The sequence below is a fragment of the Triturus cristatus genome, chromosome 4_1 (genome assembly GCF_964204655.1).
Source record: "Triturus cristatus chromosome 4_1, aTriCri1.1, whole genome shotgun sequence".
Taxonomy (NCBI): domain Eukaryota; kingdom Metazoa; phylum Chordata; class Amphibia; order Caudata; family Salamandridae; genus Triturus; species Triturus cristatus.
Genome location: NC_140585.1, coordinates 716,689,117 through 716,710,891, shown reverse-complemented (window position 1 = coordinate 716,710,891; position 21,775 = coordinate 716,689,117).

Below are 21,775 nucleotides of genomic sequence, written 5' to 3'. Positions count from 1 at the left end.
TGTAATCTTCCTTCTCTGTCCTCCGCTGTGTCATCAGCTGAGAAAAAGGCTATGATCACTCCTTTTCTGAAAATATCTACAGTTGATCCTGCTATACTAGCAAATTATAGGCCCATATTCTTGCCATCTGTTACGGACAAAATCTTGAAGAAAGATATTAAAAGGCAACTCTCAATTTCTTTGAGGAATTATCACTCTCTTTGATGACATACAGTCTTTAGAGCAGACTGTAGTACTGAATCAGAATTACTTGCTATACCTGATGATATCAAGCTGATTTTGACCATGGTGGATCAGCTGCTCTAATCCTTTTAGATCCCTCAGCAACTTTTGAGACTATCTGCCATACCACCCATGTCTCCAGGTTGAAGCGGGGGTTTGTCACCAAGCTATGAGCTGGTCCTGTTTGTTCTTAGCTGGTAGAATGCAATCTGTATATACACCTTTTCAATCCAAGCCTTTCTCCATAGGCTGGTGTGTTCCTCAGGATACTACACTCAGCCTTCTTTTCATTAATGTCTATATGCCCCCTTAGCGGCTACTGTCAAGTCTCTAGGCTTGAGGATCCTGTTGGATGCGGAAACACTCAAAATGTTATTACCATAGCCAACAACTACAAGGCTGCAAAACTGATTTCCAAACAATGCATGTCAGCAGCTGCATCCAGGATGAGGGCCAATTGTCTGCACCTTAACAGCCAAAGGACCAAAATTCTACTATTTGGAAAACAATCAGGTAACTGCTTTCTCCAATATTGGCCTCTAAGCTAAGAGTGCCCTCTGTTCTTGTCTCCCCTGACAAGAATCTTGACTTTTTAAACCCACATTAGTAGGATTTTTGTCACATGCCTCTTGATAATGAGGATGGTGATGGCCTTCATTATTTCTCAGTTGGTCTATGGGGACTCGCGATTCCTGGGAGGGTCACAGTATTTTATCCAACATCTGCAGCATATCCAGAACTCAGCAGCTCAGGTTGTTCCTAATATAACTTAACCAGACATCCACATTTAAACATTTGAACGGTCTGCACTGGCTACCTTTTTGCAAATGAAATCTTGTTAGAACACTTCGTCTTACCCATAGAGGAGTTTGGAAAACAGGTTCTTGGTACATCAGGAAAAAAACACTTTCTCTTCTCTGGGTTGTGCTTTGCATCCTTCTGCCCCTCAAAATGTGACAGCTGCCAAAATGAATTGCTTTAAATTTGGGGCAAATATTTCTCCTATCTGGCCACCATTTGGTGTAAGTTATTGCCTCTACAGCTGAAAAGCACACAGGATCATTAAAAGTACTGAAATGTTTGAAAACATTGTTCTTTTGTCTTCCTTAGTCCCCTTCAGGGTCTCAATCTCCACGTATTGAATCATTCAGTTCTTTGTTAGTGCCAAGACACCCATTAGGTATTTTTAGTGCTCTATAAATACTGTTTTGCTTTATTCATTCATTTATTCATTAGGGGATTCAAGAATAGGTCCAGTGATACCCCTTTTCCATGTCCTCAGAGATATCTTATGGTTGCAGGGTGACACTGCAGCAATGGGCCTCTGATTCATACTTCTTCAATCCGAAGTGCGATTTGGAAATATAATCATTATTGCAAGGCTTCACATTTTGGTTCTTCTATGAAATTTGCAATCTCAGGTTATCTTTTGCAATTATTTATTGAAATGTGTGTGACTAGAAGATGTGTAAAATGATCTGTGATAGACATTTCAAATTGTGTGATGTATATGCCTAATGAGGGGGTGGGATCCATTTATGTCCTTTATCAATTAGAGTAAAATCCAGATTGTTAAACTGAGCATTTAAGGCTTTATTCAGATGCTACAAAATAATACATGTTTAAACGCAGATATGTGGGACAGGAAGCTATCATTTCTTTTTTTTTTAGGCATTAGGTTGTCAGTGTGTCATAGGCCCAAGTGCATGGAAGGAAATGGTCCTTGACTTCTCTTTGAATTATAAAATACAGCAATAACTAGGGTTCAGTGAACCGTTCAAGCCTCTGGACCCTGGTCTCAGTGCACCTGCTGCATCAATGGAAGCTACAACCCTGATTCTAGGTAGGGGTAACAACCCAAGGACATTTGAACATTTTACAAGAGAACCAGATGTTACATTTTAGGCACACGGAGATTAAGCATAGAATCACAGGATACTAAGCTGAGGTCAGGATACAAACCAGGTTCTCTAGACGCTCGGTGAACTGATATGCCAGTGAGTCTTGTGATTTCTTCAAGGCTGCCACACTTTACTTTGCACTTTACTTGTCAGTTTGAATAGTATTGAAATATTTGATTACTTCACCCCAAAATACCCCCTTACTTGGATTTACTGCAAAGCCATGTTTGTTGATTTAACGGTTTGGAGAAGGTTGCTTGTGGGTTGACCACCTTAGGGACTGCACTGTAAAAAGAAAGCTGTTTGAGTACTTTGAAAAGGGGGGTGGAAAGAGGCTTACGCATGAACTGGGATTCCTGCAATCAACATATGACGAATTGTAGCACACAGGCTTGGCCCTCTGTGAGCTGTGCCAAAACGGGCACTTGTACTGCTTTAGCCAATTTCCTCCTACCTACAGGCAGGCCAATTTTTAGACTTATGGTCAACCATAAATTTATAATTATAGTTAGGCTCAGGTTTCACTCATACAAGACCAGTGAAAATCAGCAGTTAAATAGTTAGCTGAGCTAACTATAACTGATGCCCCCTGCAAAGCACTGCTTATGACCTCAAATATTACATCACTGATGACATGGTGACATCACTGATGACATCAATGATGACATCACTGAGGGCATCATCCAGTGAATGTAAGTGTTTTAAAAAAGTTTATCAGTGTTATATATATATATATATATTATCTACTGGCAGTCGCCAGTAGATAGTTATAGTTAGGACCGTGTTTCCATAGGAAATCTGCAACATTCTATTTGGAATAACTTTGATGCCGGTTGACGAATCCTCGCGAAATTTTCAAAATAGGTGGGGCGCTCCGCTCCGCTCCTACCATGAAAGTCTCGGGGGGATTCGTCAAGCGGGGGCTGAGAAAAAAGGGGGGGTCCCAAAACACGTTTTCCCCATGCAATTTTCCATAGGCATCTTTAGTTCAAGGTACAGCCCGAACGGCTGAACAGAATTACTTGAAATTTGGCAAAGAGGTAGTCCTCAGGTCAGGCATGTGCCTTTTGCATATATGGTGTCAATCTGTTCAGTAGTTCCTGAGAAAATCAAAAGTAAAATCATATACATATCTGGGCGGAGCCTAACCACACATCTCATCGTGAGATCTGATTGGCTGTCAGTACTTCATCCAAGAAGTGTTGGCAGCCATCTTGGGACCAATATACATGATAGCACCTCATTAAAAAGCATTGCAGTTAATAGAAGGTTTTAAGACTTTAGTTACATTATAAATCATTTGTTGATGGTACCATACTCATTTTAGGAATTGTGGTGTGTTCTAAGGTGATTTTACCATGTGAAAAAGCCTTCTGCTGTGATATCACGAACCATGTTTGAGATAAAACTATTTTCTCATACTTTTCCCACAGAGGTTTGGAAGGTGATCTATAAGCTAAACTGAGAGCATATTTTCTGTAAATTCACATTATCTTTCTCAGTCATGTAAGAATGAAGTCTGACATTCTCAGTAAAACATGTACATCCAACAAGGGCAGAGACTGTCAGTTGATTCCTTTGTGTTCTACTGCAGCTTCCCAGAGTGCTCTAAAGAACAACTAGAGCGCTAACAGTCTTACTTATGACAAACGTATGGCACACCTGAAGCCATCTTGATTGGAATAAAGTGGTAACACTTAAAACATTTAATTTACAAAGGAACAAAATGAGGGGGTTCATTTTGCCATATAAATTATGATTAGTGCTGCAGAAAGAAAACTATGGCACATTTTGACTTCTGAAATCCTCTTTTATTTCATAAAAACATTCTGACATACAGACTGAAACATGCACTTTGAATACCAGCAGCAGACTTGCCTGGTGAGCAGTAGCTTTACTACAGTGATCTAATGAGCAACTATAGTGCTAACATTCAGAATTTATGGAAAATGTGTGACACATCTGAATGCCTTCTTGATGGAATCAAAGTAAAAAACTGAAAGTATTTCCTACTGAGGAGACTGCAGTAAATGAGGAAATTAGGAAACTAAATCTCCCAAGATGGCCACCAGAGACAAAAGAGCCCAAATGTAGCCCAAATATCACCCAGATGTAGCCCAAGTATAGCCCAATGACAGAATGTCCCAGAGTGTTCTTAAGAACAACTAGAGCGCTTACTGTCTTACTTATGACAAAAGTATGGCACACCTGAAGCCATCTTGATTGGAATAAACTGGTAACACTTGAAACATTTAATTTAAAAAGGAACACAATGAGGGGGTTCATTTTGCCATGGAAATTATGATTAGTGCTGAAGAAAGAAAAATTAGGGCACATTTTGAGTGACTTCTCAAATCCTCTTCTATTTCATTAAAAAATTCTGATATGCAGACTGAAACATGCACTTCTAATACTAGCAGCAGACTTCCGTGGTGAGCAGTAGCTTTACTACAGTGATCTAATGAGCAACTAGAGTGCTAACATTCAGAATTTATGGCAAATGTATGACATATCTGAATACCTTCTTGATGGAATCAAAGTAAAAAACTGAAAGCATTTCCTACTGAGGAGACTGCAGTAAATGAGGAAATTAGGAAACTTCATAACAAATAAATCTCCTAAAATTGCCACCAGAGACAAAAGAGTCCAAATGTAGCCCAAATATCACCCAGATGTAGCCCAAATGTAGCCCAATGATAGAAGTGTGCAAAACACTTGTTTTTTGTGTATTTGCAGTTTTATATAGTGCAGACTAGTCAGGTATTGGAGTGCTTTACATGAACATTGGTTACATCACACAAGATCAAATTCATTTGGGTTGTAGACATGGGGAGATTAAGTGATTTGACCAGAATCACAGGATGTTGAGCTGAAGCAGAAACTCCAACCTGGTTCCCCAGTTGCAAAGTCTGCAGCTCTGGAAGTAACACCACACCCTCTCCCCTTGGATGCAACATTTAATCAGTGGTCAACTGGATAAAAAAACTAAGATTACAAATAATTTAAAAGTTCTTTGTCGCTATTTGAAAACTCAGAAAATATGTCCTTATTTTAGTTTTTTAGAGCACTAACCATATTTTTGATGCAAATAAGTCCCTCTCATATATGTAATTTCTAAAGGAAATGCTCTAGGCATTACAGTTTTGAATACATCAAGATGACGTCAGGCATTCCACACTTTTGTAATGAATATAGAATGTTAGCAATCTAGTTGTTCATTGGGATACTGTTGAGAGGCAGAGGCCAGGGGCACGGACTCTGAAAATTGAAGGCAGGTAGGAGAGTGCAGAGGCAACAATTTGACCACACTAGGCAGGCAGGAAGGGCAGTGGCAGCACAACAGACTATGGAGGGCAGTGGAAAGGGGGGCAGGGGCAACAAACCAACAATACAGGACTGGCAAGAGAGGCTGTGGCAATATAATAGACCATTGTGGGCAGAAGGAATAGGCAGTGGTTATACAACCATACATGCCAACAGACCCGTTTCAGCCAGGAAACGTCCAATGTTTTTAATCTCAAATGGGCTTTACTTGATCTGTTTCCTGTCTACAATCTTCTCTTTTTCAATGTAACTCAAAGGGGAAAATCAATACCCCAGTTTTATTTCAAAATCTCCCTCTTACCAAGTTCAACATGTTCGCAAGTATGGTACATTGGATCATGGTAGGCAGGAGGAATTGGGGTAGGGACATGGACTCGGATAACAGAGGACAGGAGGGACATTGAGAGGAGCACCAAACTGACCCTACAGAGCAGGCATCAGGGTTTGCAGCAGCACAATACACCACACAGGGCATGCGGGACGGGAGTGCAGCACAACAATCCATAGAAAGCAATAGGGAGGGGACTGGACCATGCACATGGACAACAGAGGGGAAAGAGGCAATGGTAGCTAGCTGACCATAATGGACAGACAGGAGAGAAAGCTGCAGCATAACAGACCATAAAGGGCAGGAGGGACGGATCAGGGGCATTACAATGGAACCGACAAGCCAGGAGGGAGGGAATAGGGGTCTGCACATGGACTGGGGGCAAGGGCGCAGGGCAGGAGCAGCAAGATGACCATGGAGGTCAGGCAGGATGGGCACTAGAAACAAGACACACCATGGAGAGCAACAGTGAGACTATGATGGCATACACACAGACCATGGAGGGAAGGTGGGAGGGGGTCAGGAGCAGCTAGCTGACCACACAGGGAAGGTGGGAGGGGCCATGGCAGCACAGAATACCATGCATGGCAAGCGGGAGGGTTAGTGGCAGCACAATGGCTATGATGGGCAAGAAGGAGGGTGCAGGGGCATGCACAAAGGACCATGGAGGATAGAAGGGAGGGTCAGGACCTGGGCACAGACAAGAGAGTTCAGGGGAAGGGGCCTCACAACAGACCGCGCGGGGCAGGCAGGAGGAGCAGTTGCAGCACAACAGACCAGGGAGGGCAGAAGGGTGTGGCAGTAAAACGGACCATGGAGGACAGGAGGAAGGGGATAGGGGCATGGCATGTGTACAGGCAGGGTGGAGGTGGCAGGGACAGGTTACAGTCATCTGACAATGCTAGGCAGGTGGTAGGGGAGTGGCAGCTCAACAGAACACTCAGAGTAGATAGGAGTGGCAGGTCCATGGAACAAGGTGGTCAAAAAGGATGGAGCAGGGGCATGCACAAAGACATCGGAGGGCAGGGGGAAGGAGAATAGGGGCAGCAAGCAAAGCACAGAGGCTAAGCAGGAGGTTAATGATGGGCCATAGAATTGGGCAATGGAGGGCAGGATGAGTGGACTGGTACATCATGCTAAATGCAGGGCAGTGGCAGCACATCAGACCATGCATGGCAGGAGGGAGGAGGCTAGTCCATGGATTCAGACAACAGAGGATAGGGAGGAGGTGGATGGGGCAGCAAGCTAACTGTTCATAGAAGGTGGGTATTAGGAACTTTATTGTTTTTAAAATGTGTGTCGGTGCGGTCATACTTAAAATATGAACAAGTATGCAGCAAAATCTCAATTTTATTCAGGAAGAAGAGGACGTTTGGGACTGTGACTCCGGGCTCACTTGGCAGAAACATCCCCTGACCCTCCACCCCCCATCGCAAAATGTAATGCCCGTGAAAAGGGTAGGTGGACGCAGTGTTATATAGAACATAGTCCTGAGAGCACGATTGAAAATGAAAACTAGATATAGTATATGGTATAAACTATGCACCAAAAAGTGTGATATAAGATGAACCGGGGCGTGAAATATAATATGCAATACATTGGGCGCAATGACAGATTCATTGGAGAGCGCGAGATAGCACAATGCACTAGCGCTTGCTATGTGATATGCGCCTTGGAGTGTAATATGCACAGGGCAGTGTTGTGTAACCTAAGTAGTCTCTAAAGTTGTAATATAAAATATGTGCTGGGTAAGGGTGGGCGTAGTTCGCGAAGTAGCACTTCGCGAAGCTACGCAAAGTGAAGTTCGCACTACGCGAGCTACGCGTAGCACTTCGCGAACTGCGAAGTAATATGTTCGCACTGTGCAAGATGTTGTTTTCAATGATTGCACAGTGCGGACAAGCAACCGGCACTGTGCAATCATTGAAAATGGCATCTTGCACAGTGCGAGCTGTAGTTTTCTGCTGCTCGAGTAGATTTTTCCTCGAGCTGCAGCTTTCTCAACGCGAACTGGTAGTTTCTCATCGTGAGCGGTCGCGAGCATACGCGACCCCTCGCAATGAGAAACCTGACCTTCTCGCGTTGTGAATCTCGCCGGGAGGTTTATTTTCCATGCTCGCGATCGCGAACAAGGAAAAAGTCTCGCCAGGATGTCATTTTGCTTGCTCGCGGTCGCCAACTTGACGTTGAGGACCGCGAGCAAGCAAAAAATGACCGCAGCACTACGCAACACTACGCTACGCGTGTTCGCACTGTGCTACGTGCAGTTCGCGTAGTGCGAAGTAGCGCGAGCTTCGCAAACTACGCGAGCGTAGCGTAGTGCTTCGCCCAGGCCTAGTGCTGGGTAGTGTAACATTGCATATGCACTGTGGCAAAGATATGGATCCCAGATTGTAATATGTATGGCATAGCGCTGTGCTTTATAACATAGGCATTGAGGAAGGCACGTTAGATGGGGCAATATAACCCGTGCGAAGGCAAGTGTGGCATGACATATTCACGGGGTGGTGTTACAGTGCACATGGGCTAGAGAGTGTCATAGCATACGCACTAGCTGGTGGAATACAACACAGAGGTGTGTGGCACTCAGCGGGCACTGGTGGGTGTAACACAGCATTGGGCTCAGCCAGGAGCACGCTGTGACTCTCAAGTGAGGTTTGTCTCCTTTCCAGAGAGTAAAATAAAAAGTATTACACATCCGGCGGTGGATGTGTGTTTTATTAACCGTGAGGGGGTTTCTTGCATAGTTTGGTCGAATTTTTGTCGAATCCCCTTTGAATGGCTTGGTGTGCATGTGTATTAAATGTGCCTGTCAATAGCTACCCATGTTTGTATAAATAAACGACAAGGGTGTCTACTTGGAGAGTACCCACCAGTGGGGGCGCCGGGATTAGGCACGGTAGGGTGTCAGACATGTCAGAGCTTCACTAGCGTTGTGAATACATTCTACGTGGATTCATTTTATGCAGAGTCGCCTTTTAATGAATATCATGCAAATCGTCATGGTGATAGGTACATACGGTTTGTCCAGCATGTCCTAGGTGTTTCTATAAATATATATATATTTTTTAAAATAAAAAACAAAGGCCGGCCCCGGGGGATGGGTCCCCGGGGCCATAAGTGGACTGAGGAGGGGGGCAACACAGCCCCCTCCTAAAGAATAAAAAGATAAATAAAAGGCCATGACCTGGGGGTTGGGGTCCCCGGGGCCGATTAAGGCCTTGGGAGGGCCAAATAAATTTTTTTCAACAAAAAAAATTAGGGTGCAGGCCCTGGGGAATGGGGTCCCCAGGGCTAATAAATTAGAAAAAGAAAGGGGGCCACACAGCCCTCCTTCTTAAAAATAAATAAATAAAAGACCGGCATCGCGCCGGAGGCCATGCCCCCTCCTTGCAGCACTCTGCAAACACGCCCCCTGGCCAGTTGTAAGTTGAGGAATTAATTCCCCTTCAATACTGAGGGTCCCTGAGGGCCAACTAGCCCAACAGGTATCTCCAGTATGCGCCAGGGAGCTGCATTGCAGACAGGTGTTCTGAGGCCACGCCCCTTTTTACACCTCCATGCAACGCAGCTCTGTGGCACTTACTGGAGGTACCTAGTGGGCTAGTTTGACCCTAGGGACCCTTAGGATTCAAGGGGACTTAATCTCTCAACTCAGAACGCCCACAGGCCCTGTGGCGCGTTTTTAAGTTGTGGAAATAATTCCCTTTCAATCCTGAGGGACCCTGGGGTCCAACTAGCCCACCAGGTGCTTCCAGTAAGCACCACTGCTCTGCGTTGCAGAGAGGCGGTGCAGGCCATGCCACTTTTTACACCACTCTGCAACGCAGCTCTGTGGCACTTACTGGAGGTACCTAGTGGTCTAGTTGGACCCTAGGGACCCTCAGGATTCAAGGAGACTTAATCTCCTAACTTAAAACGGCTACAGGGCGTGTTTACACAGTGGGGAAGGGAGGGGACGGGGCATGAGGTGACGTGTTCAAACACGCCCTGTGGTGCGTTTTAAGAGGTAGTTTTAATCCCCTGCCCTATTATATACTAGGGGCTTACAGAGGAGGTCATGCTAATCACAGGGGGACCCCAACACATAGTGTGCCCTAGTGTATGTAGGTTTTTTCACTGTATTCTGAGTGTCTTTTAACATAGCACTGGCTCTAGGACTGGTTAGTCAGACTCAGTTACCACCAGTATCCGTCTGAAAAAGTTGAGGGTACAGGATGATTTTGCAACAAGGCTTGTTTCTGCTCTTCTGTTTGTTCTTTCTGCACGTTATACTTCTTCCTGCACTTTTCTTCGTCTTTGAGGACTTCTGTTGCTTCTTTCTGCATTTCTTTTTTTTCCTTTCTGTGCGTTTTTCCTTCTTTCTTCACATGTCCTATCTCTGTAGGCATAGCTAGAAATTAGCATTTAAAAAAACCTTTGAAATTCACTGAAAAAAACATAGGTTTCAGGCACGTTATAGCTAGGAATTAGCATTTAAAAAACCTTAGAAATTCACTGAAAAAACCATAGGTTTCAGGGGCGTTATAGTTAGCTGGACTTTTCACTCGTACAAAACCATAGAAATTCCCCCGTTATAGTTAGTTCAGCTAACTATAACTCGCGCGCCCGCAATGCACTGCTGATGACGTCACATATTACATCACTCATGAAATGGTCAGTGACATCACTCATGACATCACTGATGACATCACTGATGACATCATCCTTGTGATAGAGTGGCAGACCTCCTCTCCCCTAATATAACCTTTGATACACACATTCAAAAATAGAAATTAAAATTTTCAAAACAAGGGACATACCAATACCAGTTACAACAACCTATTCAGTAATTGTAAGATCCACATCCACATCCACTCATTCACCAATAGTCCTATACAGTCACTCATACATGTACTCACTCATCATATGTACTCATACACCTATACATCCTGTTACACAACACCACTCATCCATAAAGTTACTCACACACATAGTCACTCATGCTAATAAAGAATCAAACATCCGTTTACCTGCATATACAGTTATACACACACCACCATACTTACTTCTACAGAACCTTACACATACTTAGTCTTTTTAACAATCACTTATAGAAACACATACTTATTCATACAGGAACTCTTTCAATCTCTCACTCTCACATATACTCACTTATATACACCAATAGTCACATATACTAGTTTAAAACATATATAGTTACTCATAGAGACACTATTGAGACAGTCATTCACTCACTAACACACCCATGCACACACTCATCCACCCATACAGTCCTGCACACATGCTGTCTTCAACACATACAAACAGTGAGTCACTCATTCATGCACCTATGCACTACGTAATACCCCCCACCGAACCATACAGACATCAGACACTTATACTGATACTCAAAAAACCAACTAATAACCTATATAGACACTCATGTAGCTACTCACCAACCCATGCAGCCACTTATACACAAAGTGAGAGACTGATACAGATATTTACATATTTAAACATTACTCACTAAGCCATGTATTCACTAAGATACACTTAGTCAGTTATACAATTAATTTTTCAAAAACAAATCATCCATTTAGACCCTTATATACCCATTTATTCTTCCATTGACCTTGAGATATACATATATAAAACATATGTAATTTTCAGAAAAACACACATTCACTGGATGATGTCATCAGTGATGTCATCAGTGATGTCATTTGAGATTTCATCAGTGATGTCATGAGTGATGTCACTGACCATGTCATGAGTGATGTAATATGTGACGTCATCAGCAGTGCATTGCGGGCGCGCAAGTTATAGTTAGCTGAACTAACTATAACGGGGGAATTTCTATGGTTTTGTACGAGTGAAAAGTCCAGCTAACTATAACGCCCCTGAAACCTATGGTTTTTTCAGTGAATATATATATATTATATATATATATATATATATATATATATATATATATATATATATATATATTCACTGAAAAAAACATAGGTTTCACACATGTTATAGTTAGCTGGACATTTCACTCGTAAAAAACCATTGAAATTCCCCCGTTATAGTTAGTTCAGATAACTATAACTTGCGCTCCCGCAATCCACTGCTCATGACGTCACATATTACATCACTCATGACAAGGTCAGTGGCATCACTCATGACATCACTGATGACATCATCCTTGTGATAGAGTGGCGGTCGCGATTTATGATTAAAAACCAAGCAGTAGCCCATCCCGCCCATCCCGCATCGGTACCTTCAGAGGGGGTGCTCACCCCGCGTTTGGTGTCGCTGGCGGGTGCCCACCCCGCGATTATGCTTTTATTTCTGAGCGGGTGCTCATCCCGCATTGCCACTGTGAAGAGGAGACGCAGCCGAGTCACGCAAAACCGGAAGTCAGGCGAGTCTGCCTGGTTGTGGGTGTGGCGAGTGACAGGATGCAGACGGAAGCCAGCGCATATGGAGCGGGGCTCCCGTGAGCGGTGAGAGCCCTGCGTGTTGCCCTGAAGGTGCCGGTTCGGCGGTCGGATGGAGGAAGAAGGCAAGCTTCATGCAGGAAGTAGGAAGAGAGCCTACCCCGCCTCCGTGAGCCCCAGGTCGAAGTCCTGGTCCCAGGAGAGGGACCAGGTGAAAAGCGGAGTTGCCTGAGGACCGGCGCAGATAGGATCAGAGTCCCCAAAAGAAGCTCCGGTGAGTGGTGCCGTTTTCAGAGAGGTCCCAGTAGCAGGACCTGTCGGGCACATTGTCAGTGCCTGGGGATTGTGGGCAGAGGCCTCAATCAATCAGTCAATCAATCAATCAGTCATTTGTATAGCGCACTACATACACACGAGGGTCTCAAGGCTCTGGGGGAGGCTGCTACTGATCGAGCAGCCAGGTCTTGAGTGTTCTCCTGAAGGTCAGCAGGTCTTGGGTCTGTCGTAAGGCTCAGTGGGAGGGTGTTCCATGCTTTGGCAACGAGGTGGGAGAAGGATCTCCCGCCGGTGGTAGTTCTTCAGATGCACGGAACGGTGGTTAGCGAGAGGTCGGCGGAGCGTAGCTGGCGGTTGGGGATTTAGAAGGTGAGATGACTGTTGAGGTAGGCAGGACTGGTCTTGTGGAGTGCCTTGTGTGCGTGGATGAGGAGCATGAAGGATATCCTCTTGTTGACGGGGAGCCAGTGCAGGTTTCTCGGGGGGGGGGGTGATGTGGCGTGGTATGTTGAGGATCAGTCGTTCCGAGGCATTTTGGATGCGTTGTAGTTGTTTGATGAGCTTGGTCGGGGCTCCCGCATAGAGGGCATTTCCGTAGTCGAGTGTGCTGCTGATGAGGGCCTGGGTGACTGTCTTTCTTGTATCTGTTGGGATCCATTTGTAGATTTTGCAGAGCATGCGGAGGGTGTTGAAGCAGGAGGAGGTGACGATGTTAACTTGCTTGGTCATTGAGAGCGCTGAGTCTAGGATGATTTCCAGGTTGCGTGCATGGTCTGTTGGTGTCGGGGCTGTCCCCAGAGCCGTCGGCCACCACGAGTCATCCCAGGCTGAAGGGTTGGAGCCGAGGATGAGGACCTCCGTCTTGTCCGAGTTCAGCTTCAGGAGGCTGGCCTTCATCCAGTCGGCGACGGCCTTCATTCCTTTGTGGAGGTTGGCTTTAGTGGTGATGGTGTCCTTGGTGAGGGAGAGGATCAGTTGATTGTCGTCAGCGTAGGAGATTATGTTGAGGTCGTGCTGTCAGGCGATGTGTGCAAGCGGGGTCATGTAGATGTTGAACAGTGTCGGGCTGAGGGAGGAGCCCTGGGGTACGCCGCAGATGATCTCGGAGGCTTTGGATCGGAATGGGGGAGGCAGACGCTCTGGGTTCTGCCTGAGAGGAAGGATGTGGTCCATTCCAGGGCCTTGTCTCAGATCCCTGCGGCGTGGAGGCATACGCTTAGTGTGCGGTGGCAGACGGTGTCGAAGGTGGTGGAGAGGTCTAGGAGGATGAGTGCTGCGGTCTCACCGTTGTCTAGCAGGGTCCTGATGTTGTCGGTGGCGGCGATGAGGGTGGTCTCGGTGCTGTGGTTGCTGCGGAACCCTGACTGAGAAGGGTCCAGGATTCTGTTTTCTTCTAGGTATCGGGTTAGCTGTCTGTTGACGATCTTCTCGATGACCTTGGCCGGGAAAGGGGAGCAGAGAGATGGGCCAGAAGTTCTTGAGGTCTCTTGGGTCTGCCTTGGGTTTTTGGAGTAGAGTGTTGATCTCGGCATGTTTTCAGCTCTCTGGGGGGGTCGCGGACTCGAGATAGAGGTTGATGACGTTGCGCTGGTGGGGTGCGATACAGCTGCTTGCTATGTTAAAGACGTGGTGCGGGAATGGGTCTGACGGAGAGCCAGAGTGGATTGTGCTCATGGTCTTGATGTTGTCATCGATACTCATGCTGGCCCAGGCTAGCAGGGAATTGTAGTCGATGATGTGAGGAGAGTCTGTTGTGTTGCTGTCTGTTAGGGCTGTCTGGGTGTTGAAGCTGTCATGGATGTCTGCTATCTTGCGGTGGAAGAAAGTGGCGAGGGAGTCGCACAGGGCTTAAGACGGCGGGATGTCGTTGGTGTTGGAGCTGGGGTTGGAGAGTTCCTTCACGATGATGAAGAGCTCCTTGCTGTCATGTGCATTGTTGACGAGGCGGTCTTTGAATGAGGTCCTCTTGGCAGCCTTGATGAGGTGGTGGTGGTTGCGGATGGCGTCCTTGTGTGCTGCGAGGCTGTCCGGGGTCTGTTCATTGTACCGTTTCTTCTCTAGCCTCCCCAGAGCCCCGGTGAGTGGGGCTCCGTTGTGACCTTGGCGGGGGTAGTGAGTCGGGGCAAGGTGTTGGTGCCCGCCTCCTGTGCGAACTCTTAGGGCACAGTGAGTGCCCGAGCTGTTCTCACAGCTGTCCCGCATTACAGTGGGCAGCTGCAATGTGGGGCAAATTATTTACTGAGTCCCAGTGGGGCTTACAAGGCACAGTGGTGCCAGTGTCATTTCCAGCAGCCCTGCGAGAGCACAGGCAGCTGCCACGAGGGGGACAGTGATTTTTGCTAAAGGAGGGGTGAGTGCACCCCAGGCTCCATTGCACTTGCGTACTTTATGTCTGCTGCATTGGCAGCCCAGACATTATGAACATAGGGCATTTGAGCCCTCTGAAAAGGCCAGTGGGCCAGGGGGACTGTGTTAGGTTGATAGGGTGCCAGGCCCTAAATTTCATTTATGTGGTGCGCAGGAAATATGATTTATGCGCCCTGAGTTATATCTAATGCATAATGTGTTTATGTCCAGTTTTCAGGCCTACTATTTTTGCTAAACCTGGGCGTAGAACTAAGCCATGCAGCGGGGAACATCAAATTCCCCCTTCGACACAGACCAACTATCTCAGAATCAAATTCACTCATATACATTCATTGGTGGGGCCCATAACACCAATACTTACTCTCTGTTGATCTGTTTTCTGAGGGAAATATGCTTCCAAATACTGACATGAAAGGAATACCTTTACCTTACGCTAAACACATTGACCTCAGACCTAAGATATCCCTCTCATAAGGAGATGGATCATTTAGTTGTTTGCAGGTTTAGATTCACAGTCATTTATCTAGTCTTTAAAATCTCATTAAATTCTCTTCTTAAATAATCGACACAACACATTTATCAATTAATCAAGTATTCTTTATCTAAGAAATATTGCAGGACACGTTAGAAATCATCATCAGCATTTCCGAGCATCATATTTACCTATTCTGGCTAAAGTCGTCCTCTAAGTCAGTGAGTCAAGTAGAATTTTATTCAGCAAAGTTAGGCCACAATTCAGTCTCTCAAAGATTCAGGATAACAGCTGTCCAGCAGTGTCACCGTCCTCTCCGTCAGCATAACGTCAGGAAATCGAGTTCGTCAAAGAAGAGCAAGCGATAATAGTTCAATTCCCTACCTACTTTTATAATAAAAATAATGTCAAAAAGTATCAAGTTTGGGGTTTAGAAAGTCCTGATTGGTCCACTTGGGGTCGAGGGGTACAGTTCTCAGGGTGTCAAACAATGAAGTCATCAAACTTGCTTGTTCTGGCTTTTAAATTGAGCTTTGTCTTTGGTCTTGGATAGGTTCCCGGAGCATCCTTGAAGGGTGCATGTTCTCCCGGGGTCAGGTCCAGGCCACTGCTGCTGGCGGTGATGCCTGCGCACTTCACCCAGAACCTCGTTTTGTCAGGGCAGTCACGTTTAACATCTCGTTCAGCCATCTTGTCTAGGCCGAAATGGTCAACTTAAGCAAAAGAAACACAAAAACGTAATTAAAACATAGAAGTGGCTAATAAAATGTTATCCCCTTGCTAATACCCATATGTGTGCGTATTTATCTAGCAGAAGCAACACTCAGAGCGGTTTATACTCACTGAATAAAGCACAAATCACAAATACATCACCAAAGAGACATATAACATGCAATATTCTAGTTTTCTACTATTAATATACGTACTCCAGTTAGTTCACAATTAATATAGCCATGCAAGGTGCAATTCCCACGTGTAATTCTTTTGTTAATATAATTGGTGAGTTATCACTTCAAATGGATTAATAATATTACAATTAATAGATTATTCGGATTAATATAACATGTAGAATGGGGGGGTATACAACATTTTGTATTACCCGCTCCAGCACTTTATGTCTGCTGCATTGGCAGCCCAGACATTATGGACATAGGGCATTTGAGCCCTCTGAAAAGGCCAGTGGGCCAGGGGGACTTTGTTAGGTTGATAGGGCGCCAGGCCCTAAATGTGATTTATGTGGTGCGCAGGAAATATGATTTATGCGCCCTGAGTTATACCTAATGCATAATGTGTTTATGTCCAGTTTTCAGGCCTACTATTTTTGCTAACCCTGGGCGTAGGACTAAGCCATGCCGTTAGCGAGCGTGGAAAATAAACCTCCCGGCGAGATTCTCAACGTGGGGAGGTCAGGTTTCTCATTGCAAGTGGTCGCGTATGCTCGTGATGAGAAACTACCAGTATGCGTTGAGAAAACTGCTGCTCAAATACAAATCTACTCGAGCGGCAGAAAACGACCGCTTGCACTGTGCGGACAAGCATCCGGCACTGTGCAATCAGTGTGAACAGCATTTTCCCTACCGCACTACGCAGCTCACGTAGCTACGCGCAGCTTGCGTAGTGCGAAGTGCACTTCACGTAGCATAGCGTAGTGCTACTGCGCAAACTACGCCCAGGTTTAATTTTTGCCTAACAGGTTCGGGCAAGATGCAATGTTACCAGTCATAACTGGTTGTTTTACTGGAATGTGATGTGACGTATTTCCAGTGTTTAGGCATAATGTGTTTAGGCCTAATGTGATGTTGCATAATGTATCTATGCTGATGCCTAATGTCCTGCTACGATGTTTAGGCCTAATGGGATTGCATAATGTGGTTATGCTAGAGAGGCCTTATGCATAATGTGTTTATGCTTAGGATGGTGTCTAATGCTAATGTGATAATGCTTAGGTCATTATTGTGTGAGTAGTTACTGGTTGTGGTTTATATTTACTTACCTGTTCTGATGGTTCTGACCGTGGCTGGATTGGCCCGGTCCTGTATATAATCCCCTGTGAATATTGCTTAGTGCCAGTTGGCACAGTGTAAATGTGTGATTATGTTTCTAATGTGTTTATGAATACAAAGGCTATTTTTTATATTACCTTGTGTGGAGTTCCTTTTTGTGGTGTGCCTAGTGTGTTGCTGCTGTGTGTGTGTGTTGCGTAAACGCTTTACACATTGCCTCTGGGATACGCCTGACTGCTCATGCCAAGCTACCAAAGGGGTGAGCAGGGGTTATCTTCAGCGTGTAACTCCCTTGCCCTGACTAGAGAGGTGGTTTCTGCCTGGCTTAGGCGCAAGCCCCAGCCAATCCGAAATTCAATTTCTATCAGGCCGTGTGTCCCCTGACCTTTACAAATATATTTTGCCCCAGGGATAAGATTCCGGGGCTCTTGTACTCCCTACCCTTAACAAAATGAAATACCTCAGGTGATGGGATCTCCCATTAGAACATTAGGCAGTATCAAGTTTTATTGCAGGGCCTGATTACATATGCTGGATTACAATGTGGGTGGGGAGAATGCCTCCAGACCACCTCTAGACCACGGCCAAGATCCACCCTCCCGCAGCAGCGGGGACAGTAGTGGTCAATGTTGGCAGTGCCGGCATGGGCACTGCCATGGGCATTATGACCTGTTATTCTGCCAATCTTTTATTGGTGGGGACACCTGCATGAAAAAGTTGGTAGAAAGGCAGGTAAAGGGACACAAAAAGACCCCCAAGGTGAATGAGCCCATGTGGACTGTAGCCGGGGCCCATGTTGGGCCACCCATGCCTGAACTGTTTGCCAATCACGACATGGTGCATGGAAAGAGTGTGCCAGACTTGCAGGAGGTGCAGCAGTGTGGCTGGCATTGGCTTCAGGCTCTCTCCTAGAGCGGAAGCATGCCACCGCCGTGGCTGCAACGCTGACACACCACCAGCTCTGCAGTGATGTCGTAATGCGTCAGACGGGATACTTCCGGCTTGGTGGTGAGCTTCCGACCTCCGCGGCAGCGGGCTGTCCGTCCTCCTGTCAAACTCATATTCAGGCCCTTAGACCTTACAATGAGATCTACAGCATCTCAATTACATTCATTATCACAAATATAAAAGGAACTAAAAATGTAAAACATTTACAGCACATTCTTTCGTTAGCTGGGCAATTTATCATCTACATTTCAGCACTTGCCATTGCAATACCATTTAAAAAAAAGTGTTTTTAGAAATCTCTTTTGATAAATGTACAAAGCAGGACAGGCAAATATGGCATGTTCTATAGTCTGTACATCATTATAACATAAAGTGCATATTATCTCCTCCCATATTGCATTCTGCAATGCATCCATCACAATTTTTAATGGCAAACAGTACAGTCTACGTTGCATTATACATCTTCTCAATTTGCGTTCCAAATTCCAGGTCAGATACATTTCAGGAACTGCTGCCCGACATGATTGAATTATGTTTTTAAATTGAAGTTTTGCTCTACATACCTATATGTCTTTTGCCATGGAGCAGTTTTTGATAGTATGTTTTAAATCATTTTCAAGACGAACATACCTCACCTTCTGAATATCTGATTTAAGGCCTCATTTTGATGGCAATCATACCACCACCGACAAGCCACCGGTGGTGGTCCGATTGCCAACAGCCCTTAGGTTTGACTACCACATTTTAATGCTGGCGGTCGGACCACAGCGGTTGGAGTCCAGGCTGCTGCCTCTGCCAGGATCTCATATCCTGAGGGGCGGCAGTTAGAGTCACAGCCCAGAGTGGTGACAGTGTCGAGCCAGGCACCGTAATTGAGATTTGGATATCCTTTTCTGAGAGCCTGTTAAAGGCTGTCAGAAAGGGATATTGGGTCCCCAACCATGGCCCCCGTCCACCGTAGAGGCACATGCAGTGCTCCTACTCACATCAATGCACTGTGTGCCATGCAAATATTGGTGTGTGGCACATGGTACATGGACATGGTGGAGGTGCTCCTTATCATGGCAGCTTGAGCTATGGCCCTTTTACTTGGTCGCAGCACATGCCACCATGATAAGGAGCACTTTGTGACCGCCAGCTCAGCTGTTGCATCCTAATGCGGCGGTCAGACTGCTGTCTGCTTGTCAGGCAGTCCCCTGACCTCTGCCATTGTGGTCTGCGGTCCGACCGACCACCATGTTATGTAAAGTTAACCTCATTTTGTAGTGTGCACAGATACTAGAAAGTGTGCCGGCGCGAAAGCCAACAGCGAAAGAGGAAGGGAAGCTAGAAATAACGGCAAGAAATCGGGCCCCTGTCTGCGGAGACAGGAGATGGCGCTAGTGTGAGTGTTTTCTCTCCCCCGCGCACTGCCACAATGCTGGCTACCCTATGGTGTTTCTGATCTGCTCGGTTATCGGCTAGCTGACCTAACCCTGACCCGTAGCTCAGGTGCTCCTACCTGGCAATGCTTGTGATCGCCTCAGCTTTACCCGCCTTAGAACGCCGGCCGTCTGCAGCCTCGGTCCGCGTCTGGAGCAGAGCGAGAAAAGTAAAATCTTGCATCTGGGTCTTCGTGGTGCTCCGCTTTCGTGCTAACACAGGACCCGTCACCGGCAAAGATAAGGCAAGACACAAGATTCAAACTGATAACCTGACAGAAGGGAGCCGAACGCGGTTGGACTTGCTTGGTGGCGGCTACAGTGGTGGGAAAAACGCGGGGAAGAGAAGCAGTAACGTGATGACTACTTGCGGCCAGAAGACTCTTAAGTCAAAGAACATCGCAGCCCACGAGGAGCTCTGGGACAAGGACAAAGCGGAGAAGACGGATAGACTGGATTCCAAAGGTAAAAGAGACCCTGGGGCGTTCAAGAAAAACATGGGGGGGCTTGGGGGGGCAACCTGCTCAGAAGAACTTACTCTGGGAACCCCTGGTGCCCCCCCATCTATTGCTAGACTTTTCACTAATCTAAAAAATGCACCCATCTCGACCCCAGTCGCTTCAAGTGGCTTAATAGAGGACTCTTTAGAACAAGGAGCCTTATCAACTCCTCCGCAATCAACTCAAGGCGCAATAATTGAACTTGGTGGAGAGGTCTTTACTAAAGAAATCAACCAGGGATCAGAGCCTAACCCTGGTACCACTATCACTGCTGTTGCTGCCTCTACGAATATTACGAATATTACCATCCCTTACATCGCCACTAACATCACTTCCGCTATTACTATTCCCTCAGCCACTGCTGGAGACCCTTTTGGCTGCGATGCCGATGAAACCATCCTCGGGCTAAATAAAGCGACCGATGAAAGCGGCCTAGCAAATAAAAACTTTTTTTCTGTCTCGGATGGATCCTTAACAGGGTCTGATAATGAGCTAGTTAGCTCTATAGAAACCACTCAATCTTATGGGGGGTAAATGATTCTGCTCCCAGAACCGTCAAACGGAAAAAAGTGAATGGTAAAAAACGTAGTCTGCCCAAACGGGCGCACACAGACCCACTCGGGTCCCTGCCTGATAGAAGCCCCAATTGCCTACAGCTACCTATCGAAAACTCTGAACCTACTCTAACTTCGATTCTAGCGTCTATTAAGCAATTCCAGGAAGAAGCTAGAGCTGACAGCCTCACGGCGAAGGGCGCTTCAAAAAAACTGCATGGGGGGATCAGGAAATTAAATGAAACTTGCACCGATATCGGAGACCAGGTCTCAATGATAGAAGGACGAACAGAGAAACTTGAAGCTGAAGTCTCTCAAATAAAAAAGCAAAGCGCCTCCCATGAGGCCTGCCTCTCTGATATGATGGCCAAACTTGAAGAGCAGGAAAATAGGCTACGGAGAAATAACCTCAGATTATTAGGTATTCCGAAAGGCATTGAGGGAGATGACCGCAGAGGATATATTGTCAAACTGCTGCGGGCTGCCTTTCCATCTCAGACTAGCTGGAACTGGGAACAGGAGATTCAAAGGGCACACCGTTTTCCCTTTTTTTTTAAGCAAAGACGGGATGGTAGTAATGCTGGTAATGAGAAACCCAGAGCTTTTTTGGGTTTTTTTGGAAACTTTTTCCTAAAACAATTAATATATGGCCAGGCCTAACTCTCAGAAAGAGGTAGACGGGATTAAATTCTTCTCTAAACCAAATTTTAGCCATGCAACTGTGGAGCGAAGATGGCGATTGCGCCAAATGATTACTCCCCTACAACAGCAAGGGGCCCAAGTCTTCTTGATGAATCTGGCAAGGCTGAAAGTTATATTCGAGGGCTCGACCCGGATTTTCTTATCTGAGATTAAAGCTGGCGAATACCTAAAGGAAATAGCGGGGAGAAAACGAAAATGAAATCTGAAACTCAGAACTTGGGGATGAATTTCTAAAAACCTAAGCTTTAAAGCAACAGTGGGTGGTCTTATTGGCCTTCTCTTTCTTTTTTTTTTTTTTTACTGAAGGTTGGAGGGAAGAGAAGGGAAGTGGTGAAAAGGTTGTTGTGGAG